Source organism: Rhinolophus sinicus, chromosome 6 (genome assembly GCF_057876585.1).
Source record: "Rhinolophus sinicus isolate RSI-liver-muscle chromosome 6, RSI-T2T, whole genome shotgun sequence".
Lineage (NCBI taxonomy): Eukaryota > Metazoa > Chordata > Mammalia > Chiroptera > Rhinolophidae > Rhinolophus > Rhinolophus sinicus.
The window spans coordinates 53410972-53437989 of record NC_142506.1 but is presented as its reverse complement, the minus strand read 5'-3'; the positions used below and the strand labels follow the sequence as shown (position 1 = coordinate 53437989).

The window sequence follows — 27018 nt, the reverse complement described above, 5'->3', positions numbered from 1 at the left end:
CAGCCTACCTCAAAGCTAGACAGTTCTATTTTAAAATTTGTTCTTATGCTATGCTTGTGTCACATTCCCAAGTCAAATTAAATGATGTTCATATTATCCAAAAATTCTTTAGAGGAGAATTATTGTAATTTTTTAAATCTTGGTCTAAATACAGGATATATGTGCCCCAGTGTGGGAAGAAAACATTACAACTTCCATTTGAGAGAGAGAGATAGAGAGAGAGAGAGACAGAGAGACAGAGAGACAGAGAGACAGAGAGAGACAGAGACAGAGAGAGAGACAGAGAGTGACAGAGAGAGACAGAGAGAGACAGAGAGAGAGAGAAGGAGGCGAAAGGCGTGGGAGGGGAGAGGGAAGGGGAGGGGAGGGGAAGGGAGGGGAGAAAGAAGAAGAGAGAAAATCATCTTTTTTTGGAGGTTTGGTGAATACTCAATTCTATTTTCTTCTACAATTTAAAAATTTATTCATTAACCCATCTGAAATTTATATTGATTTGATTCAAAGTGAAAGATTAATTTCTAATCTTAGCTTAGTACAATAAGTCCACAATTAATGTCATCAGTAGGTTCTTGGAAACAGCTACTTTAATCAAAATGAGGTATAAAGAAACCAATTTTACCCTAGGCTAACTGATATAAACAAGAGTTAATTCCTAGGGCATATTTCTGGTCACCACAAATCACCAAATCAAAAACTTCTAATATTAAACATTGAAATAAATGTGAGCTACACATACACTTAAGAAAGATTAATAGAAATAAGTATAATTCTTTTCCATCCTGCCGACTCCAGCTCAGGGGTACAGGTAGGTGTGCCCCTTCCATCACAGGGCCACTCACACCTACACACATACTCAGGCTGGGACAGTGCAGACATGTTGATTCACCTAATGTGCACATCTTTGGGATGTGGGAAGAAACTGGAGTTCCTGCAGAAAACCCACGCAGACGTAGAAGCACATGCCAACTCCACACACAGTGACTCCGGCCCAAAATCAATTTTTTTTCATCAGTATTATAATGAAACAACATTGAAGGAAACATTATTCGAGGACCTGCTGTAATTTCTATTTACTAAGCACCTGATTTCTTTCCTCCTATTTTATAATGTGTTATAGTCTTACAGTGTGATAGTGTTATGTGATGAAGACTCCTCCTATTGATTGTCTATTCTATTGATTCCATTCTGATTTGAATGCCTAGTCTTATGCAATTACCATATTATTTTATTTAATGCCACTGTATGGCCGCTCTTACGAATGTTCATTAATAATCTGTTTCTTCTTCCAAATAAAATTTACAAATCCAAATAAAACTTAGAAATTCCAAATAAAACACCATTGGGAGTTTTACTACTACTACAATGAAGCTACACATTGAGAAACAATTAACATTTTAAAACAGTTTCCATATCTAAGGGGTATATATTAACACGTTGCGTACGGCGGGGTTTAAATCCCTCGTGAAGATTCTCGTGATCCGTACGCAACGTGTTAAGTATAGATCCCTTTTTATATCTCTAAATATTACATATTATGGTTTTCCTCATATAAGTCACACACAATTCTCCAAGAAGATTATGCCTGAGTATTTTGTAGGTTTTCTAGATATTGTGAGGGATTTTTTTTAAACCCTATAATTTCTGGTAGTTGAGGTAAATATTGGGGTTTTTTTCTATTAATCTTATATCCACCTCGTATCTATCCAATCTTATTTTTTCTACTAACCTTATTTCCTGAAACTTCTTACTAATTATAATCCTTTTCCAGCTGTTTATATGTTCTTTTAATACAATTTGTCTCTTCTTTCCAAAATTTATACTTCTTATTTCTGTTTCCTGACTTACGGCACTGACCAACTTTAATGTATAAAGTGATAATGATAATCCTTGTTTTTAAAAAGATTATCATTTAATAGATTAGAACATTAGTCTTTTACCAGTAAGTATAATGCTGATTTGTGTTCTGACATAGGTATTACTTATAATTTAAGGCATTCCATTCCTACGTCTAAGTTTTTATATTAAGAACAGGCATTAACTTTTAACAACCTCTTATCAATATTTTCTAAATTTTCTAAAGTCTGTTCTCTTTTATACTTATTTATCAAGATGCTTCTCAATAAGACTTCAATGATTAAAAATGTCTGGGAAACTTTGAATCTTATATTCTCCTTTGGAGATTTATAATACATGTTAGTATATTAAAGCTTTTGGGAAGTTCTACTGCAAAGAAACTTGCTAACTTGAGCACAGCATTTTCCAAAGGTACTTGATCATGGAATCTCCTTTTTCTAACTATCATCTGTCAGGAATAACTAATAGCGTAGCTGAAATCTCGGACTGCCCTCACTCAGGAATCCTCGCCTACTGGATATTAGTATATGTGAATGGATTACAGGGGGGCCCCAAAATACTAATCCTCTCATCTCGCAGCGTGGCCAGAAGTGGAGCAGCTGAACGCATCTATTCCAGGGCTTCCCAGAAGGAGGCTCAAAGCAGTACAGGATCTGATAGCAAGCCCCTTGATGTGCGCAGGTGGTAAGCACAAATGCCATCAGACACCCACTGCTCCACGTTGCCAAGAAGGTGATCTACCACTTGGGCTCCTATTTCAGAAGCCAGGTACCAAATGCACCACTCCCCCCCATGGACAAGGAACCCATGGAGCCATTGGAGAAGTTCCCGTTCCAGATGCCCAGGGAGCATAATGTGTGCTCTGTGGGGACTGAGGGAGCTCGTGGCTCTAGGGCGCAGCCCCAAATCCGTATCTTGCCCTCTATCAGCTACTTCTGGCCTCTGCAGCTGACGTGCCTTTTTCAGTAGCAGCCAGGCCGGCTGCATGGCTCTAGCAACACACGCATGTTACATAAGTTAAACCTTTATCATTATTTTGAAATCATTGATATGAGAAAGTTCAACTGGATTAAAAACCATTGGCATTAGTACAAAATTTTCTAAGTTATATTTGTCAATTAAAGGGCGAGTTTTTAGATTGTATAATTTCAAGTGTTATAACTTTTCAATGGTTGAGAAAAATGCTTTTACATTTTTACATGAGCAAAACTCATTGGTGATAAACTAAAAAATTGAGGAGATCGTATTAAAAAGTTTGATAAGAATTGAGTATACTCATTTCTAGTATAAGATCTGGTATTAAAAAGTATTCTGGGAAGCAAGCTCAAGCCCTTTATTAAAAATTTTAAACATATTTGGAACTTTTATTTAAATGCATCATTTAAAAATGTCCTAATACTCTTGTTTTATTTTCTTATAAAAATTATAAAGGAAATGCAATGAATTTTTTTTCATCATTATGGATGCTTCAAAACTCTTCCAGTTGTTAGTTACCCCAGTATGCCCTACAAGCATTATTTTCCATGTTCATGTTTTGAAGTGATAAAAGCTGGGAATCACTACCTCTCTAAGTCTTCGGAGAACTGGCCCCTTATTCTCCTTGGCCCAACTCTCTCAGGGCTCTCCACTGCAGCTCACAGTCCCTTATTCCTGGCGTGTTATATTTTTTCCAACTCTTTTAATTTAGAAAAATTTCAAACATACAAAAAGGTTGAAAGCTTAGTATTGTAAAAATAACTCTATACCCACCACCTGCATTGAACTATAGTTAATATTTTGCCATTTGTTACTTCCTCCTTATGTCACTGTCTCTAAATAAATTGCAGATATTACCATACTTCATCCCTAAATACATCAGCATGTCTCTCCTAAAAATCAGGACATCCTCCTACATAACCCCAATATAATTATGCCATCCTTCAAAATTCACTAAGATCATCTAATATCTATTCAATTTTTATATTTCTCCAACTGTACCACTTCAACTTTTATTTTTTCAACCTAAACTCTAATCAAAGGTTATGTACTACATTTGGATTTTATAATTTTTTTTTGGTCTCTTTTAAACTAAAACAGCCCATCTTTCTGTGACCTCTGCCTACCCCTCCGTACCCCATGAAATTAGCTTGTCAAAGAGACCAAGCTATGCAGCATCTTACATAATGTCCTACATTCTGGACTTGTCTGATAGCTTCCTTGTCTCACCCTCATGTTAAAGGCTACTATCCATTAAGTTTCATTCCTTCATGACATATCACCTACTACTTTTTGTCATTGCTGTTTTCCATTGATTTCTCTGATTACTGTCCTCCACATTTATCATCCCAACTAATTCAGTTGCCAACAACCCGTCCTCATAGTTCTATATGATCATCAATACCTACTGATTCTACTTATAAATACACTGCCACTGCTTAAATTTAGACCCTCATTACTTCTTGTCTGGATTAATATAGTCACTTCCTGTCTTTTTGCCTTCAGTCTCCTTTCCCTCCATTCCTATTCCATCATCCTTCAAACCATAGCCCACTTTGCTAAGATGATCTTTCTAAAATGAAAATTTGCTCATATGACTCTCTGGTTTAAAATCCTTCCATGGTTCTTAAAAAATACACAACAGTTGACTATTACTCAGCCTTAAAAAAGAATGAAATTCTGACACATGCTACAAAATGGATGAATCTTACAGGCATTATGCTACATAAGATAAGCCAGACACTGAGGACAAATACTATATTATTCTACGTATATGAGGTACCCAGAATAGCCAAACCCACAGAGACAGAAAGCAGAATGGTGGTTGCCAGGAGCTGGGAGGAATAGGAGGTTATTGTCTAATGGGTACAGAGCTTCCACTTGGGATGACGAGAAGTTCTGGAAATGGATAGTGATGATGGCTCCACAGCCCTGTGAATGTACTTATGTCACTGAATGACAATCTTAAAATGGTGTTTAAAAAGTTATTAATATGTACCATATTTGTTATTATTTTCTATTTATTGCCCTGTTCTTTGTTTTTCTATTTTTGTCTTCCACCCTTTTTCTGCCTTTTGTGGTTTTAATTGAGCATTTTATATGAATCTATGTTCTGTCCTTCCTTAGCATATTGGTTATACTTTTTTTATACTCACATTATCTGAAGTAATTCAAAATGGTTCCTTTTCCCCTCTTCCTACTGGAAACACAAGGGGATTTCCCCCTGATGGTCACTGTGAGAACCTGGTCAATCTCCTGGAGGTAAAACTCACAAAAGTGTGGGGATCCTCTATAACTCCAGGGTTCCCCTGGAGTTTTTAACTCTCAGACTTGTCCACACTGACCCTCCAGCAATTCATCAATTTACAGTTCAGGTTTTCCTGCTCTGACACTGGTGCCCGTGGTAATTTCTGCTTCTGAGTCTTTGCTCAGGTAAGCCGTGACTCTCTATATTCACCTGTCTCTCCAATTCTGGGGGCAATAGTTTGCTCTGTGTCTTCCCATCTCTTACAGACCCAAGGAGATCTGTTGATTTTTCATTCTGTTCAGCCTTTACTTATTAGGACAGAGTGGCCAAGGCAATCCATTTTATTACGGCAGTATGTATACCGGCATTAAATCAAATGTGTCCCTGTTAAATAAACATTTTATTTGCAGCATCTTAACAGCTCAGGGAGAGATTTCCAGACATTTATTTTCCTGCCAAATGATTCCAATATGAAATGTTTTCTTAAAATTTTGTAGTGAAATAATGTTTTGAAGTATTAATAATAGCCAAAAGCTTCTCCACCCTATGATAATTACCATTCCAAATCATATCTTTTGAAAACCAGGTTACTTAACTATTGACCAGAAAACCTGTGTGGTAGAAATATTCTCAAAAGCCTTGGTATAGGAAAGAGTAAAAATTTCCAAAATACTATATGATAAATATGTTGCCATTATTTCATGCACTTCCATCATTTGTTAATATACCTGTAGCCAAAGGGTACTAACTCTGAGTAAAAATCGCTAAAAATGGCTGAACAAGAGGTTCTTATCTATCCTGTAATTAATCAATAAATCGAGAGAAGCAATCTTATCAGGCTTCTTTACACACATTCTATTCCACCTTTCCAATATTAAAAGAGGACGTTACGTATCATAGTGTGGACCACGTCTCCATTGTGCTACTTATCACGCAGAGTATATTTTTGTGCCGTATGCTCCAAATAGTAAATTTAAGATGTAAACATATATATGGTGCCACATCTAAAGTGTATAGTTTAAGAAGAATTAACATGAATCCTTTACAAACTCTTCCAAAATTAAAAAGGAGGAAATACTTCCCAATCCCTTACATTATAAGGTCAGTATTTGTCTGATACGAAAAATAAAAAGAGAAAGAAAAAAAAAAGACAACAGAAGAGAAGAAAACTAAGACCAATATCTCTTACGAATATAAACACAAAAATCCTCAACAAAATACGAGCATACCAAATCCAGCCACGTATAAAAGGGATTTCATATACCATGACCAAATGAGATTAATCCCAGGAATGCAAGATTGGTTCAACATATGAAAATCAATCAAATACACCACATTAACAGAATGAAGGGGGGAAAAACACATATCAATTGACACAGAAAATGTATTTGACAAAATTCAACATCCTTTCATGATAAAACACTCAAAAAACTAGGAATGAAAGGAAACTTCCTCAACACATAGATATTAAACAATATGAATATTCAATAAGAATTGCACAGTATAGCTCAGGCAAGTTTCTAGCCTAATTCTCCACAGACACACACCAACCACATTTAGCCACAAACTAGACACCTACTGAACATGAATGAACTCTTATGCAGGAAAACAATGTATTTAAAACCTTCAAACAGACTATTATATAAATAGATTAAAACAAGGCAAGGTTGGCTATTTTTTAATGCATTACTCTGACAGAGTCCAATAGTCATATTAGTAGCTGACACTGCTACCTGAGAAAGCAAGCCCAGCGCTCTAGAAAAAGTTAGCTTCTATTGGCTACAATATTTCCAAACTAGTGAAAAGAACAGATCTTGAATAGAGGAGACACCACAGTAAATAAATACGCTTCATCCAAATTCAAATGTATTATTGGTTATAAAATTAAAGGGCATACATATCAAACAACAAAATGAGTTTACCAATTTTAATACTCCTGAACACTACTATCCAAGGTTAAACCAACCAGCAAGCCAAACCCAAACTAAGGCATTACTTTCCCCTTTTGCCCTTTTCTGGCTGGTGATTTTTTTTTTAAGTATTCCTGACTTCTTTTATTTAACTAAACTTTTTATCATAAAAATAAAAAAGCCAGATTGACTATGTATATTCTTACCAAAATATAAGAACTGGTATCATCATATTTGGCTAAAATACCATGGTAACATGTCAGAAAGTTATATTAACCTATCAACATTTTCATGTTAACAACCTAATGAAAGCTTTAGAAAGTTTTATTGTTGTCAAAATATATATACATATATTTATATATATAGAAAATATTTAAACTATTCAAATTCAAATGAAAGCATAACAATGTCTTTTTGCATTCTGTCTTTAAATAATGAATGTTAATATTTGCAAAACTATCTGGCAATTTACACTGCTCAAATCAACATTTCAAAATAACAATTGAAATAATGCCTCTGATTTAAAAATATTTCATGAAAAAGTAACTTATTTGGAAGAAAATCTTGAGGATTATTAGAATATACGACAAGCGAAGTACTTGAAGGAATGATTATATTTTAAGAAATACATTTTTACCTATATGTTTATTAGAATGAAATGTAATGTGATCAAATATGCAATCACTAAGTAAAAACAATATTTTGGTAAAATGCGTCTCTCTATATATTTGTGTATAAGTAACACTATTATAAATTGATACTAACTGTAATCCATTATGTCTTCATTAGTTATTAACACACTTAGCCGTCTCAACTAATGGAAGAATCCCCTCTGAACCATGTTTATGTGGTCATGGGTCAGGGTTCGGTTTACTGTTCTCCACTTTAAACACTAATCACTTGCTGTTGTTTCAAAAAAGCACTGCACTATGGCCACCACACATGAAAAATGTGTTTACTGAGGTCTCACAAAGATTTTTTTTTAAATATCCATACTCAGTCTCCCTTCACAAGACACGAAGTCTCATTTAAACTTAACTCTTGATTAGTCATGTAAATAGAAATGTAAATTAAGCCATAATTCATAAATGTGCTCTGGAAATAATTTTTTGCTATAGAGCCTGTTTAAACTATAACCTTAACATATATGAGAAAATGGTTGGTTGATAATTCAAGTAATTTTGTCTATTTAATTCATGGTTACATCTAATTCAAAAATCAGAAATGTTATCTCAAAAATAAAATAGAGCTAAAATTGTTATGTAAGTTTTCAGTAAGATACATGCAATTTTGCCAAGCATAGAGGAAAATATTAGCAATAATATATTTATTTTCACAGAAATGTCATGTTCAGCAGGTGTTCTAAAAAATGTTACTTTTTATAGAGTGCCCATTTAGCAAAACATGGAATGACCATATGTGGAAATAGGCACTTTTACAAGATGGTCAGATGGTGAAATAATAACAGAAATACTAGTTAACAAGCACATTTTTATAACAGAACCATAGAAATATATGCCTCATTTCAGACACTCTTGTATACTTTAAAATATGTTGTATACTGACTGAAGGTTTATCTGTTTTGATAAAATAAGAATCTTGGAAGTATTTTTTAAGAGTGTTAACAAACAGGTACACTTTTCAATTATTGTGTACCCTCCATTCCCGATGCATTTTTATGGGTATTTACTAAATACTAATTCTTAAGTGTGCTTTTAAAAATGAGATCCTTTATATTAACTAGGCCAATTTTTCCTGTCCCTTAAAAAATAATTCAAAATAACAAAAAGCAAAATCGTACTACAATGCAGTTTCAGGAAAGAAAAACTAAAAAGTATGAGCAAAAGTTCAAGTTTTTGCTCTTTCCTTATAATAAGAGGTAGTTGCCAGGTGGGGACAGTCTGGAGATTAGTAAGGGTCTTTTTTTGTAAGACACATTAAAGGAATTTGTATTTTATCCCAAGGGTAATAGATATCAAGTGAAAATTTATAAAATGGGAAGTATCTGGCTAGATTTCTAATCAAGGAAGATCACTCCTGCTGTTGGGGAGGAAAAGGGATCATTAGGAAAGTCAGCAGTGATCCTGAGAAGACAAACGCATCCCCACTACACCCAATGCTTCCCCATAACACTGTAATTGCAAGACTGTTCCCTACCCCAAGCACATCAGAATGTGAATTCAACAGTCAGAGGCCTTATCTCCTCATCACTGTTGTATCCCCAGGCCTTTAGCACAAGCAGACACGTGGAGGGTACTCAGTGCTCAATAAAAGTTGTCATATGAACAATTAAATGATAAGAAAATAAATAAATAAACCACATAGATACTACACAATGCGAATATCCAATAAGCATTGCACACTACGGCTCAGGCAAGTTTCTAGCCTCATTCTCCCAAGCCCTGTAACAACAGACATACACCACCATAGTTAGCCACATTTGAGAACATGAACAGCAATTACGTAATTATTGAGTGGAAAGAATGAAGAAGACGATGGGGAAGAAATAGCAGTTCAGATCATTTCAGATGCTGTTACCAAATTAAGTTAGTTACTAACTGAAGACCTAGAGTAAGAAGGGTACAAGAGAGGCCATGTTTATTTCATTTATCAGTTTATTCAGTCATTTACTCAATTAACCAATATTTGTTGAGAACCAAATGTATACTAGGTACCGCACTCTTCAAAACATGCATAAATAATGTAATCCATATGCTCTGGTCTCACTGTTCAGATCCCAGCTTTGCCAGGTGGAATGTGACCTTGGGCTTGTTATTTAACCTCTCTGTGTCCCAGTCCCCAGTCTATAAATTGGAGCTAATGATAGTTACCTATCCCATAGGGCCATTGTGGGCATTAAATATGATATGGGAAGTGCATGGTACATAGGAAGCACTCAAAAACGTAAGCTATTTTTATTACACTAAATTTGGAGTTTGTAACTCGGAGATTGCCTTTACTTTGTATTCTAAAATGTGAAAAGTAGACATATTAGCTTCATTTCCAGGATGGGTATGGGGAATAGATTTGAAGAAACAAATTTTATACATGTACTATATGACACAAAAAGTTATGTTTTATATAATAATTCTATTTAAACGCTAAAGCTCTGGAGTCAAGCAAAATTGGCTTGATCCTGAAGCTCTTACTAATTTCAGCAAATTAACAAATCTCCCTGAAGCCCAGTTTCCTCTTCTACAAAGTTGGAATAACAATTATTAATAATAATAATAGTAATAGCTACCTTCCAAGGTTCCTGTGAGGATTAAAGGAAACTATGTATGTGGGGATCCTGGCACAAAGGAGAACTGATTAAATGTGAGTTGCTATTATTATTTCTCACAGAAATCATCTGGATTAGGCATTAATATCCTTATCTAAGGATATCCTTATCCAAGATGAAGTTATTGAGGCTTAGAAAGGTAAATGACTTGAGAACAAACATCTAGCAAATAGGAAATTAAAGATTCAAGTCCAAGGTTGCATGGTGTTAAAGATTCTATTCTTTTAGCTACATTATTCTGTTTCTCATTGCTTTTAAAAATTGCTTAGATCATATAGTATTTGTCCTTTTTTATTATGGCTGAGTAACATTCCATTATATATGTGTACCACATCTTCTTTATCAAATCGTCTATCGATGGGCACTTAGGTTGCTATGGTATCTTGGCTATTCCTAGTAATGCTGCACTGAACATAGGGGTGCATGTATCTTTTCAAAGTAGTGTTTTGGATTTCTTCGGATAACTACCCAGAAGTGGACTTGCAGGGTCATAGGTAGTTCTCCAAACCGTTGTCCATAGTATCTGCACCAGTTTGCAAATGTGGAATCTAAAGAACAAAATAAACACACAAACAAAACAGAAACAGGTTCACAGATAAAGAAAACAAACTGAAGGTTGCCAGAAGGGAGAGAGGTTGGGAAGCTGGGTGAAAAAGGTGAAGGGATTAAAAAATACAAATTGGTAGTTACAAAATAGTCAGGGTGTAAAGTACAGAATAGAGAATATAGTCAATAATGTTGCAACAACTATGTATAGTGCCAGGTGCGTATTAATCAGGAGATCACTGCACAAATTATATAAATGTCTAACCACTATGCTGTACACCTGAAACTAATATAAAATAATACTGAATGTCAATTGTAACTGAAATAAGTAAATAAAGCATTTTTTAATTGCTTAGATTATAAATATTATCATATAATAGAGTTAACATTTAAGATTAATATATCTGTAATTCTTCACAAAAAGCTTTGAATCTTTGAAATGTTTTTGCTTTTAAGTTTCGTAATACTTATCTATACAGTAGTTGTAAAAAAGAAATTAAAAATTGTCTAATTTTACATTAAATATATGGCACATAAAATAGGACTTAGATACTAAATTTGTTTCCTACGAAAGACAATTGCTCCAAGTATGGCCAGTTTTATAGCCTGCTTAAAATATGTTTTTATCATAGGGTCTTAAAAATTATAGTTCATGCAGTAATACGAAAATAAGGGTTCTAACCAGACATGAAGTCTTATTATATTACATTTCTGCTTACCCCACTTCAGGGAACATTTCATAACAACAACCAAAAGTAAACCACAAAAAACAGTAAAAAATTAATCCCAAATTTTAATGAAGAGAAGTAGGTTGATTTTTATTCTTTAGACAAATTAGTGGGGAATAAAGCAATAAAAAGAAAAATAAAGTGAATAGAAAAACTAAAATGAGAGACATACAGCTTGAATAGAAAACATAAAAATGGGGGTAGGGAGTATATAAAATTTATGAGACAGCACTTTTTTATTTTAGTAAAATACACCCATTTGGGAGGATCTCATATGATTAAGATCCAAACCAAAAAGTCAAATTGAACGTTGGTGTAATTTTAAATTTTAATATGTCATGATAAACTAAACTCCTTGTGATAGATATATTTATCATTCCTTTAGTGGAAGAATTTGTTTTTAAGATATAAACAACTACAAATATACAAATTTCACTAAAACATTTCATGAATTTCACGTATTATTCACTCTCAGCATCTTAACACTTCATGTTGTGGACTAAAAAATCTATTTATCTAGCTTTAATCCCTTTCTCACCAAAGTGACAGTCCTGTATTTCTATTAGGTTGATGCAAAAGTAATTGCAGTTTAAAAGGTTAAAAAAATTTTTTTGCAAAAATCGCAATTACTTTTGCACCAACCTAACACTACATATCTCACCTCCTCAAACTCAACCTATCGAAAAGGAAATTAATTTTCCATCAGACCCTCCATCCATCTTCAGATAGAGGTTCTTTAACTTATAATTGCCTGTGGGCCATCTGCTCATAACACCAGTTCTAAAACAGGCTAGGACATTAAGACTTTGTTGATTGATTTCTCCACCAATGGTTGATTCCTTCTATTGCTTGAGATATCTTTTGGATCCCAAGAATTAATATTTCAAGCCAAAATCTGAGAAATGCTTGCAAATAACAGTCAATTAATATTTACTGAATGAAAGAGGACCTTGGAGAATATGTAGGGTAAGAGGGTGAAAGCTGGATTGTTAAGGGTGAGGTAGTAATGACGAAAATGACAAGTAATATTTCTTGAACTTATTGAAACCTGGCATTGAGTACACAGTCGTCCTCCCCCTTATCCGTGGTTTCACTTTCCGTGGTTTCATTTTCTGCAGTTTCAGTTACCCGCGGTCAACCATGGTCCAAAAATATTAAATGGAAAATTCCAGAAATAAACAAATTCACAAGTTTTAAATTGAGTGCCGTTCTGAACAGCATGCTGAAATCTCTCACTGTCCCACTTCATCCCGACCAGGACATAATTCACACCTTTGTCCAGTATTGCTGGACAAGCTCCCGCCTATTCGGCATTTAGCAGCTGTCCTGGTTATCAGATCAACTGCAAGGAACTGCAGTGCTTGTGTTCAAGTCACCCTTGTTTTTCTGAACAATCACCTTAAAGTGCTGACAATCGCATATGCCAAAGAGAAGCCATAAAGTACTTCTTTTAAGTGAAAAGGTTGAAGTTCTAACTTAATAAGGAAAGAAAAAAACATCGTATGCCGAAGTTGCTAAGATTTACAGTGAGACGGAATTGTCTGTCCGTTAAGTTGTGAAGGATAAAGAAATGTGTGCTAGTTTTGCTGTCGCACATCAAACTACAGAAGTTATAGCCACAGTGCATGATAAGTGCTTAGTTAAGATGGAAAGGCATTAAATTTTATCATAGGTATGTATGTACAAGAAAAAACACAGTATACAAGTATATAGGTATTCAGTACTACCTGCGGTTTCGGGCATTCCCTGAGGGTCTTAGAACATATCTCCACAGATAAGGGGGGACTACTGTGGCTGTTTCTTTTAAGAAACTAGCAAGGAAACAGAGGAAACTCACATAATTGTAAGATTGGTAGAATTAAGAGGAAAAAATCTTTGAATTTGAGAATGTTTGAGGGCGAAAAGGAAGAAATCAGACAAGACAGAAATCTGCAGATATAAATACTTATTGCCTGCGATCTTGTACTTTCAATTTCATCCTTCACACTGTTGGCAAAGTGGGATATACAAAATATGCATATGATTACACGACTTCCCAGCTTAAAACCCTTCAGAAACTCCCCCATCACCTATAGGATAAAGTCAAAGGTCCTTAGCAAGACATAGGAAAATCACCCTGATCTAGTCAGCTACTCCACCTTGCTCTTGACACTATATACAAGTTCACTGATTCTCAAGGATGAGAATCAGGCCAGTTGTATGAGTATCACCCAAGAGCTTGTTGAAAATACAAATCTGTAAGCTTTATCTCTGGAAATTCTGTTTCAGTATCCTGGGCCAGGAATCTGTATTTTTACAAACTACCTTAGGGAATTTGATGAGTGGCCAAGTTTGGGAATCACTACATTAACAGAAGAGGGTAGTTTTAAAGAACATCAAGCTTTGCAGACAGAAACAACCCAAAACAAATCCCTGCTCTAACCTTTATAGACTAACAGGTCTTGGGCAAGTTATATAGTTTCCCTAAGGATCAAACATACTTTTCTTTTCTAAAATGGGACTAAGACCTTACTTACAGAACATTGTAAGTATTAAATGAGAAAATGTATATATGATACTTAGAATATATATGTAAACATATGCTAACTATGTATGTAAACACTCCATAGATGTTAACTGTTAATAACTCTATTTAAACACCTAACTGCTCAAACCATCACGCCCTCCCCAAAACCTACCTTTGTTCACACTTCTCTCTCTAGCAGGTACTCTCCCCTCCGCGCCCCACTTTTTCTCTGCTGACTTCTAAACCTTTAAGATGCTGCTTCTGCAATCTCTTCCCGCAATCCTCCTGCTCTCATTGTCTAGGCTGGGTCAAGTACCTGTCCCATGTGATTACACAGCATGCTGTGCATACTTCTCTTCATTCATCAGTAATATTCATTGAGCACGTACTATGTACTGGATACTGAAGACACAGGGGAGAACAAAACTGATGTGCTGACATTCTAATGGAAAATCAGGTATTAAACAAATTACACAAATTATGATTGTGATTAAATCATTGTACTGCAATTACTTGTGTCTATCTTTCCCCACTAAATGGTAAGTCCTTCAAAGCTTTATCGAATTCATCTTTATATCTCTGGCATTCAACAATATCTGGCATAAAAGAAATATGAATAAATAATCTTAACTAAAGCAAAGGTAGGCTTAATTAATGAAGAAAAGTCCTGGAGAAGACAAAAGTGGATGAGATCAGGAACACAAATGAAAAAATTAGCCTTGAACAAGAGAAGGAACAGCTCTTCCATTAAAATAACTAAAGGAAAGTAGGAGAGTATTGACGAAGGTATGTTTAAAGATAGAGGCAACAAGTTAAGGGAATTCAGGCCTGATGGTTACCATTTTTGAAAGTATGAAGCAAGATAATCTACTGAGATAAGAAGGTTAAAGTTGGATCAGGCAGCTTTAGGCAAACTTGCCCCCATCCCCCAGCCAGTAGGGCGCTAAAGTACATTGGTGGATGTGTTACCACAGACTCAAAGGGTCCGCTCATCTGTGCACATTCGAGCCTTGCAAGACATGAGCGGGAGTTTGCAGCGAAGAAAGTAAAGGTTTATTTAAGGAATTGGCTCCAAGCCCAGAGACACAGGTGAGCTAGCGCTTTCAGAACCCTGGCTCCCCATGGCTTCTGGAGGCCAGGTTATAAAAGGGAAACCATTAATCATGGGAGTTGGGGATGGAGGTTCCACTGGCGGGTGGGGGCCAGCACAGGGAGCAGCTGATCACGGCATCGGGCCCTGAGGGCAGTCATGGCCTTGTTCTGCCTGGTTCCAGGGAGGCGGCTGTGGGGCTGGCCCTCTTTCATGGGTCGGGATCAGAAACATTCCTGAGGCCAAGGTGTAATCTTTGACTAAAACCTTATTCTGATTTTAGGTTTGGTTATTGTGTCTTGGTCATGGTTGATAGACCTGAAGCTTTATTCTTAACTGAGTCTGATGCTACCAGAACCTAATGTCCTGAGGGCTTAATGATTACAGGAGTGAACGTACAGTATACGTAGAGGCAGGAGGATCTGGGGAAAGAATGCAAGTGATTTCTAATTCTATCAGGCTAAACAAAGCTGGCTTAGATGAAAGCAAAATGCATGCTAAAGAAATGAAGCTTCTTTACAACCAAACTGTCCTTCGATGGATGATGAATGGATAAAGAAGTTGTGGTATACATACACAATGGAATACTATTTGGCGGTAAGAAAAGATAAAATAGGACCATTTGTGACAACATGGATGGATCTTGAGATTATAATGCTAAGCAAAATAAGTCAGAAAGAAAAAGTAGAGAACCATATGATTTCATTGATATGCGGTATATAAATCGAGAACAACAAAAGAACAAGACAAACAACTGAAAGAAAAATAACTCATAGACATAGACGATAGTTTAGGGGTTACCAGAGGGGGAGGGGGGAGGGGAGATCAAGGCTCTAGAAGAGGGTAAACGGGGTCTAATATATGGTGATACAAAGAGAACTGATTCTGGGTGGTGAACACAAAATGTGAGATATAGATAATGTGTACAGAATTGTACACCTGAAATCTATGTAACCTTACTAACAGTTGTTGCCCCAATAAACTTTAATTTAAAGGAAAAAAAGATATGAAGTTCATGTGCAGTTACACATGCCTCTGCCTCCTTTTTCTCCTCCACCTGATCTCCCACCTCCGTCTCCTTCTTTTTTCCTCTCCTCTTCCTCTCCTTCTTTCTCTGCTTTCCTTCTTCATTTTTTTTTTTTTTTTTGGCGCCTAGGATCCAAACATCCTTCCTATTTAGAGAGATATACTCGTATTAGCAGAGCAATGTCCTCTCTCTCACTAAGTGAGCCAAAGAGGATAGCTCTTCCCTCTCCCGGTTTGCTGGTAGTGAAGGAACAGGCAGGTAACCTAGGCTCAGCCAATCAGATATTCTTCTACAGGATTTTTGAATCTTAAGAAAGCAATACAAAAGAGTAAGGGCAATTTTTAAATTATGTATAGTGATGGCAAAAGCAATAACAGTAAGAATTTAGTATCTGTGGCCTAGGGACAGCGGTGCCAACAACAGAAAATTAACCAACTGTCCTTAGCTGTGGCACAGGCTTCTGAACCTCCTTGGTTCTTGCCCATTGTTCAAGCTGGTTCTCCAGCTTCCCTGTTCATTTTGTGTGCTTGCTGCTGTCGTCTAATAAATTCCTTTTCTACTTATATTAGCCAGATTCTGCTTTATTTGATTGATAAATTGGGAGCCGGGAGGGGATAAAAGGATCAAGGGAACTAAAGGTCTTGATAAGATCCAAAAGCAGGTGTTTTACATGTAAGGAAGCAGAGCAGCACTAGAAATCCAGGACATTGTAGTCAGTCAACAGAATAAAAAACTGAAGTTTTCAAAGTGTCTCACAGACACTAGCCATGAGAGTAGGGTGTTGAAAAAGAACGGACGTGAAGGTCACTGAAGTTGAAAAGAACACAGAATTATGAAATGAGTGTGTCGGATGAGGGGCCTAGCTGGTCATTGAAGTCACACAGAATAATGGTGGGACTTGGAATGGAGAGAAAACTGATAAAGAAAGAAGCACCAAAGGTTTTGATCACAAAGAGTCAGCTACAGGGAGACAGTGATAAAGAGAAAAGGTGAATAAGATGAAACAAATTTCAAAGGAAAAAGAATTTTTATTTAAGAATAAAAGAGTAATAATTTAGAATTGGAAGTATGCTGATTCAACTTACTACTTGAAGGCAAAAAGACATGGGAGAATGAATTGCCATTAATCAAAATGGCACCAAAAGAAGTTGTATGCCAAAAGAAAAGCCAGGATTAAGAAAATGAGAGGAGAGGGATGTTCTACAAAAAGAGTATTTGTAAAGAGGTTTATTGACATTCGAATAAGCCTGAGGTACCAAGGGGCTCCACGGAAAGTGGTGAGAAGAAAGTCAGGAGGAGGAGGAGAAAGGATAGGTACAGAAGGTCAGAGCTACATGGAGAAGAGAATGTAACAAAAGATAACTGACCAGAGATGTCCACATATGAAACAGAAGTCAAACAGCTACTGCTGAACTTAAGTATACTAAAGAAAATTCGTATTTTAATACAAAGACAATAACCCTATGCACTATTTTTCCACCCTTTTACCTTGATCTCTAAGCTTCAATTGAGGGTAGCAGCTCAGGATTATAAATGCCCAATGAACAGCATGCGGCAGTGCTCTGGACCTGTGGGCACTAATCCATGCTCACTAGACTATGAAATTCTTAAAGGCAGGGACGTGGCAAACAACCTCCAGATGGCTCCTAATGATTCCTGCCTCTCGGTTTTCACATATACGTATAGTCAGTCCCCTTTCACATTATACCAGGGTTGATGGTGTGACCAATACAATATGGCAGAAGTAATGGTACACCACTAACATAATAAATAATAGAGAATTTTGGTACCTGAAAGTGAGATGCTGCCATAACAAAGGCCTACAAATGTGGGAGAGGCTTTAGAGTCAGGGAGTGATGGCCTTTGAGTCGGCTGTAGGTTAGAGCTCAAAGAAAAGTGAGGAAAATCACATTGGAAACTGCAAAGGGGGATCTTTTTTATGAATAGCAGAAAAATTGTTATTAATATAGAAAGGAGAAAATATGTCTAATAAACTAGGTGGTGCAGATAAAAGGATTTCTAGAGGAAATATTGAAGATGCTCCCTGGTTCCCTCTGGCTTCATATAATAAAAATAGAAAAGGAGAAGGATAATCCAAAGGAAAGACTGTTAAACAAAAAGGAGCCAGGAATTGCTAGTTAAGAAAATTCTCTGCCTCTCCAGATGGCAACAGATGCTAAGATAAGAAATGGCTCCTGGGCAAAGATCAAACTTGAGGCACTGCCAGAAAACCACAGTCTAAACATGAACTAAAGTATGTGACTGTAAAATCCTTTGTTAAGATATCAGAAAGAGTATGTCTCAGATCCTTTCAATCAAACAATAGGGCTTCGAAAGAAGCCTAATGTCTCTCAGCTGTCTCAGCAGAAGCCCAAAATAGAGAATGGCTTGTCTCAAATAAATTTGTGTATGTGTCTTTTGTCTAATGGACAATAAGATTCATAGAATGTCCATGAAGATTTTAAGAGAATTATATTTGCACCTCCAGCTTGGACTGAAAGGGAACAAAAACAGTACAAAATTTAAAACAAAGTTTTGGACTTCCAAAAATTCTATTAGCAGAAGACAGGCTTAAAAATGCTGCTTAGCTGAAAACATGTACTATATCTCTCATAAAAGGGAGTGTGCCTCCTTCCCCTCCTGCCCCATTTTTTAATAGAAGTGTATATCCTCTATCTATCCTTGTATGGTTTGGGTGGCAAATAACTTGTCTCTTTAGTTCACATGTATACAGATTGAAAGAAACTGCACTCAAGAAGCTGTACTTAAGTAACTACAGCCAAGGAACCTCATCCAAATCTGGGCTGGATTTAGATATGACATTCTGGACTTTTAGCTGATGCTATAATGAGATAAGACTCTGATGGGCCTTGGAAGAGGGTACGTATACTCTATATGTGTGAAGGATGTGAATGATTGGGGGCCACAGGGCAGACTGGTAGCCAGCTCCAAGATGATTCTCAGTAACACCCATCTCTTGGTATTCATACCATTGAAGAGTCGTCTCCAATATTATACCAATATTAGTTTATGCCATCATAAACTAACAGACTATGATAGTACGTAATATCTGAGATTAGGTTATACAGGGTATTGTGGCTTCTGTCTTGACCTCTGTCTGTCTCTTAGATGACTCACTCTGGGGGACATTAGATACCATGTTGTAAAGACACTCAAATGGAGAATCTATTCCATAAATTCTATGGAGAATCCTGTGTATCAAGAAACTCACCAGTAAGAAAATGAGGCCTCCTGCCAACAGCAATATAAGCGAGCCCAGACTTGTGAAAAACTCTGAGCCAGATTCACCCAGTAAAGCCACATCTGGAAATTGTATGAGATAGTAAGTGTTTACTGTTTTAAGCTGCTAGGTTTGTGGGTAAATGGTTGCACAATAACAGTTAACTGATACAGGGATTATGTCAAATTCATTCTTTTATTTCTGTAATCCTAGCTGTTTTAACACATTTTGCTAAATCAGATTAGTTTCCCTTCCCCTTCCCTCTCTCATCTGGATTTGTCACTTTCTCAGTTTTATGAAGAATTTAAGGTTTGAATAATTATTTTGTAAGTAATATAAAACAAACTTTTCCTCACTAAACATATATGTACTTGTGTTCACTGCTGCTGTTATCTACACTGTGAAGGAAATGTGGTCCAACTTAGCTTTAAAATGGGCTGGATAGGTTTCTATCTTGTCATAGTTTGCTATTTTACTGTAAACAGCTTTTACAAATTTTAAGGGAAGGTTTTCCTTGATGAAAAAATTTTCAATCTTAGACACAAAGTGCAATCGTAGACCTCTATATAAAGAAGTCTGTCAACTGCATTTCATGGTTTAGAAAAAAGCTTACTGTAGTTTTCAGCTCTCTATCAGCTATTCCTATCTCTCTTTTTTCATGTGGTTTAAAAAAACAGCGTCACAAAGTTTAAAAGAACTTCTTTAAAAACCACCTGATTTCTTCTTGAATTAATCAGTCCAGAAAGTCAATTTTAACAACTTTCTTTACTTTCTAGACTATGAAAGACTTTTAAAAGGGTCAAGCCATAGGAAAATGATTTGAAAAGTACTGAATGTCAAAAAAACAACAACTGTTTCCTTATGAATACTTGTTTACTGATTGCAAATAAATGTCAAGATATTTATGTTACTTTTTAGAAATTTAGAGCATTAATATAAAAAGTGAAAATAGATTCCCTGTTAAGATGGCAGAGTAGGTAAACACTGCATTCATCCTCTCATGAAAACATTAAAATTACAACTAAACTGCACAACAACCATTGAGAATCACCTGAAGTCTAGCTGATCAGAAATCCTACAACTAAAGACATACACAGGAAGCCAGGAGGGGCAAAGATACGGAACAGGTTGGTGCCCATATCCATGAGTGGCAGTTAAAAATTGGGAGGGCTATCTCAGCTGCAGAGGTCCTCCCTGAGGAGCAAGGGGTCCCAGACGCACACCAGGCTTCCAAGACCTGGCTGTGAAAACCAGCAAAGATTGTGGCTGAATGAGACGGAGGGTGCCTGAGGCATTCCTCTTACAGGGCCCCTGCACTGACTTCCTCACTGACAGACTCACCTGCTCTGGGCTCCAGCACTGGGGCAGCAGCTTGAAAGGCTCCAGGGACATATGGGGAGGAAATGAATTGTCTGGCTTCAGGTTGAGGGATGGAGGGGCAGCTTTCTCCAAGACAAAAGTGCTGGCAGAAGTTATTGTTCCTTTGTTCAGTCCTCCCCGCTCCAAGCATGCAGATGCAGGCAACCCCCATATCTGAGTCTCCATCAATCTGGCTAACACCATTCACTCAGCCCTGGTGATTCCCTAAGACCCCACCCCACCCAACTTGTGGGCACACCCAAGCCACTTCCAATGGCTCTTCCATACAAACAGCCTGTCTTGGTTCGAGCTACAGACTTTCCTAAAATCTCTCAAAGGTTCACAAACCCCAAAGCAGCAGCTCTGGTCTTGGAGTGCCCCACACAAGCACAGGTAGTGCAGAGTCCCAAACAAGATGAACCCAAAGAGGCCCACATCAAGACACATCATAATTAAAATGTCAAAGGTTAAAGACAAAGAATCTTAAACAGCAAGAGAAAAGAAGTTAGTTACATATAAAGGAGCTCCCATAAGACTGCCAGCTGATTTCTCAACAGAAACTTTGCAGACCAGAAGGGATTGGCATGAAATATTCAAAGCAATGAAAAGCAAGGACCTACGATCAAGATTATTCTATCCAGCAAAGCTATCATTTAGAATCTAAGGCCAGATACAGAGCTTCCCAGACAGAAAAAGCTAAAGTTCATCACCCGCAAACCAGTATTACAAGAAAAGTTAAATGGACTTAAGAAGAAGAAAAACATATCCAAAATACGAGTAACAAAATGGCAATAACTATATACCTATCAACAATTACTTTAAATGCAAATGAATTAAATGCTCCAATCAAAAGACATAAAGTGGCTGAATGGATAAAAAAACAAGACCCTTACACATGCTGCCTACATGAGACTTACTTCAGATGAAAAGACACACAGGGACTGAAAGTAAAGGGATGAAAAAAGATATTTCATGAAAGTGGAAATGAAATTAAAAAAAAAAAAGCTGGTGTAGCACCACCTATACCAAACGAAATAGACTTTAAAACAAAGACTATAAAACAAGAGACAAAGAAGGACCCAGTAATCCCACTTGTGGGTATTTATCTGAAGAAATCCGAAACACTACTTCAAAGGGACATATGCATCCATATGTTCAGAGCAGCATTAGCGCAGCACTACATGAGCTATTTAACACATTACTATAAAATAGGCTTTGTGTTAGATTATTTTGCCTAACTGTGGGCTAATTTAAGTGTTCTGAGCATCTTTAAGGTAGACTAGGCTAAGGTATGATGTTCAGTAGGTTAGGTGTATTAAATGTATTTTCAACTTATGGTATTTCCAACTTACAATGGATTTATTGGATGTAACCCCATCATAAGTCAAGGCGCATCTGTATATAAAAATATGTGTGGTGATGGATGTATTCATTGACTAGATGAGAGGAATCCTTTCATAATGTATATCAAATCATCTCGATGTATACTTTAAATAACTTATAATTGTATGTGTCAAGTGTACCTCAATAAAGCTGGGGGTAAAAAAAAGTTCTGAACAGATACCTCACCAAAGAAGATATACAGATGGCAAATAACCATATTAAAAGATGCTCAAGATCATATGTCATTAGGGAATTGAAAATTAAAACGAGATACCACTACTCACCTATTAGAATGGCTAGAATTAAAAAAACTGTCAGTACCAAATGCTGGCAAAAATATGGGGCAACAGGAACTCTTATTCATTACTAATGGGAATGCAAAATGGTGCAGCTACTTTGAAAGACAGTTTGGCAGTTTCTTATATAAGTAAACATAATCTTGCCATACATAATCCATCAATTTCACTCCTTGATATTTACCCCAATTTGTTGAAAACATGTCCTCACAAAACCTGCATTTGAATGTTGTTTACAGAAGCTTCACTCATAATTGCCAAAAATTGAAAGCAACCAAGATGACCTTCAACAGGTGAATGGATAAACTGTGGCACATACATACATTGGAATATTATTCTGTGATAAAAGAGAAATGAGCTATCAAGCCATGAAAGACATGTAGGGACACTGTATGCTGCTAAGAAACCATTTTGAAAAGGCTACATACTGTATGATTCCAATAATATGACATTCTGGACAATTAAAACTATAGAGGCAAGAAAAAGATCAGTAGTTGTCAGGGGCTTAAAGGGCAGGGGAGATGGTTAAATATGTGATGAAATTTTTTAGGATAGTGAAACTATTCTGATGATACTATAACAATGGATACATGACACTGCATTTTTCAAAACTTTTTATAGACAAAGAGTGAACCAAAATACAGTGTTTCCCCGAAAATAAGACCTAGATGGACCATCAGCTCTAATGCATATTTTGGAGCAAAAATTAATATACAACCAATATTATATTATATTAAAATAAAACTGGGTCTTATATTAATTTTTGCTCCAAAAGACGCGTTAGAGCTGATGGTCTGGCTAGGTCTTATTTTCGGGGAAACACGGTATACAAAAAGAAAATCATCTAGGAGGGTGAGGCAATCCCAAAATGGGATTCAGACTGTGACAACAGAAACTAACTGCATTACAAATGTATAAAATAATCTTACTGAAGAAACTGGGGAAGGAAAAATGCTGACCTAAGTAACTTCGAAAATGAGTGGGATATGTAAAACTAAAGGCAAAATGAATGCACATAAGCACTGTCCTCCAGTTGATAAAGTTGTTTCCCATAGGGATATGAGTTAACAATTTTGACACTGCTATAGATGTATACTGGAATTGAACAATAAAGCAAGTGGAGAGTGTGTGGTGGGAGCCAGGTTTCTCTCTGTTAAGAGTAGAAATTTACTTACAAGCAATAGTAGGTTAGAATGACCCATGTAATAATGGATTAGAGCTGGAGATATCAATACGAACTCATGTTCAGTTTAATATATAGATATTGATGGTTACATAAATAAATCTCTGTATTTATATACACAAGTTAGTGTGTCACATATACCTCTTTGTTCTGTAAGCTGGGAGCACCGAGAAACAATAACACCCCAGTAGCAGTGAGCACACTTTGCACCCAGATCTTGGTTTCTAATACCATTGGACACAAGAAGCAACTGAAAGCTCCCAAAGGCTAAAGCTGGAACAATTTGAGCAACAAAATAAATATAGCACTGGATTGTAACCCAAAGTATAAAATAAATATTGATGAGTCCATACTCATATAAATAAATAAATGAGTAAACAAATAAATAGGGGAGAAGAAACAAACCTGTGCAGAAGAATTCCAAATAATTTATATAGATTCTCTGCACTCAAGGAGGCACAGAATAACTCCCCACCCCTTATGTGTTGTGCAGTGACTTCCTTCCAAAGAGCACAGATGGAAAGGGAAGGAAGAACAACTGCACAGGGAGATGCTTGTCAAACACCACCAGCCACGCGATCCAGGTAAACATCAACAGTGGTATAAATTTTATTGAGAGTACGTACCCTTGATATGATGTGAGAAAAATGGTACTTTACCTCTATGGTCTTCCTCCCAAAATCCCATAACCCCAGTATAATCATGAGAAAAACATCATACAAATTCCAGCAGAGGGGATTCTACAAAATAGCTGACCAGTAATCCTCAAAACTGTCAAAGTGGTCATCAAGAACAAGGAAAGTCTGAGAAACTGTCACAGCCAAGAGGAGCCAAAGGAGATATGACAACTAAATGTAATTTGGTATCCTAGATGGGGTCCTGGAACAGAAAAAGAACATTAGATAAAAATTAAGGAAATCTGAATAAAGTATGGGCTTTAGTTAATTTTAAAATGACTTTATTAATGGAACAAATGTTGCCATCCTGTCTAGGCTGCAGCACAGTGTATCAGTTAAGATCACAGATTAGAGCCAAGGCGGGTGGAAAGATCAGCCCCACCACTTATTAACTCTGTAAGCTATTGGACAAGTTACTTAACTGCAAAACGTTACAGAGCTAATAAAAGGACAATATATTTTCTTCAAGAATAAAAAGGACAATATCAAGAATATCTATCCCACAAGGTTGTTTTGAAAGGTACTACCTGAACTATAGTAATATTCAATGAAAGTTACCCATTACCATTACTAATTTTTTCTAATTTGGGCAAATTGCTTAGTATCTCAGCAAAGTAAGTAATATAGATTTCATTGAGAGAAATTAACTCTTTTTATTATTCATTCACATGAAACATACAGAGAAAGGAAAAATGGGCAAAAGTCTAATTTCACACTCGGGATTATTAGCATTAGTTTCCATGACATCACAAACCTTACTGGAATCTGTTGATATTTCACTAATATCTTGTATCGGGTTAGATATATAAATCATCTTTCTTAAAATATTAAGTAAAAGTTTTTATTTCATACTCCTCTAAAAATAACATTCTTTACATTTTTTCAGTTGTTCCTATCCTATTTGGTCACAAAAACATGCAGCAGACTTGTTCATTGTAAAATAATTAAATTAACATATCAATATAATAATAATAAAATAACTTTTTAGTTGGTGAAATGTCAGAGTCAAGTTATATCATTATATAGTAATTCCTTTTTCTCTTTAATTCAATATTATGCACTAACAAAGCTAACAATTTGACGTTATATTTGTTTTTCAGCAATGGAAATACTAAGGCTAAAAATTAGCTATTGCACCAAGTTAAAATCAAACCACTGAAAGAAAGAAAAAGTTACACTTAATTTCAAAAGAAGAAATTAATGATAATAAATACAGAAGGCGTTGTCATAACCAAAATAAAAGTCAAATCATCTAAGGTTATAGAGAGGTTTTTAAACAAACAGTGCATCTGAGTTTTTTTCTAAAACTAAGTTGTCTGTATACATATGTAAATATTTAACTAAGTGCTCAAAAAAACGCACCTACAGAAATGAAGATAAAATAATAAGTCCCAAGGGGAATCTTTACCATGAGAACTGCTCAAAACATACAGCAAAGAAGTTAAAGAAATACCCTCAAGGTTAATTAACTGTTAAGTACAAATAATGTTATTATTCTGTTTGGCCCAAGTAATGCCAATACTTATTCCAAATATGCTGTTAAAAAAGAGTCAACAACCCAACTCTGGTCTTTTTTGGGGAGGAGAAGGAGAAAGTAGTTCTTAATGAATTCTTATTTTATAAACAACTTGAACCAAAGACAATACATCATCAAAACACCTGGTTTAAAAATGAAATACTGTATTCACTCATCATCTATCTAGCTCTATGTTATCAAATGTTTATTGATTTACTACAAATACGTTCCAATTTAAAAGGAAAAGAAACTAGCTACAGCAAACCATAACAGCAGATGTGCTAAAACTCAGGGAGGTATGTTAAGGCAATGCGGCACCTACCTGAGTCTTGAGGGTGGGATTTAGGTAAAGACCAGAAGGAAGAAGTCAGAAGTTGAAATACAGAGATGTTAATTCATCCCTAACCCTCTCTTCCAAATCCCAATCTCCAGTCACAAAGAAATTTAGAATCTCCAGACCAAAACCTTCCGGGGCATTTCCTCTGCCGCCACCTCGTACAAGGAAGCACCATCATCATCTGTTCTTGGCCTGCTTCAATCCACCAGTGAGGCAAGGGAGCTTCTGAAAACAGAAACTGAACTGTATTAGCTCCCTGATTAAAGAGCTTCTTCGATGGCTCCCTCTTGCTCTGGAATAGAGGTCAGCCTCCCTGGCCTAGTCATCAAATAGACCTGGCCTCTGCCTACTTTACAAACCGCATTTCACACCTCACCTCTCGATTCCAGCTACACTGGCCCTCATTCAGTTCCTCTAATAAGCCACACTCCTTTATTGCTTCTGAATTTGCACTTCCTTTTGCTGAAAACTAGGTAGGTTTTCAGCAGAGAGAATGCCACACACAAAGCCCCTAAAGAAAAAATTACATCAGGTGTCCCTCTTCTGGAACCCTGAAATTTTTTGAACTACTTACCCCAAGTGTAGCTAAATAATTATGTAATTATGGTTCTCTCCTCTACAGTAATATAATCTCTACGAGGACAAGCCCCAAATCTGTTTTTTTCCCCATGTCTAGCACAGTCTGGTACAGTAAGTTATGACTGATAACATTTATAGAGCTCTTACTACAAGTGAAGCTCCGCCCCACGCTTTACCACCTTATGAGGTAGGTTCCATTGCACTCATCTGACATGTGAAGAAGTTACAGCCGTTCGGTACCTAGCCTACAGTTACCCAGCTCTTAAGTGGCACAGCTGGA

The 27018-nt window shown here is 36.3% G+C and overlaps 1 protein-coding gene across 3 annotated transcripts in view; it reads right to left on the bottom strand.

Annotated features, from left to right (window-relative positions):
* DRC8 (dynein regulatory complex subunit 8) overlaps nt 1-27018 on the bottom strand; it is a 107363-nt gene that overhangs the window by 32233 nt on the left and 48112 nt on the right. The window contains exon 2 of one of the 3 annotated variants that reach the window (XM_019730868.3): nt 26145-26384. The exons of the other annotated variants lie outside the window; for them this stretch is intronic. The gene's annotated coding sequence lies outside the window, so the exon portion shown is untranslated. The remainder of the gene's footprint in view (nt 1-26144; nt 26385-27018) is intronic. 3 annotated transcript variants of the gene reach the window in all.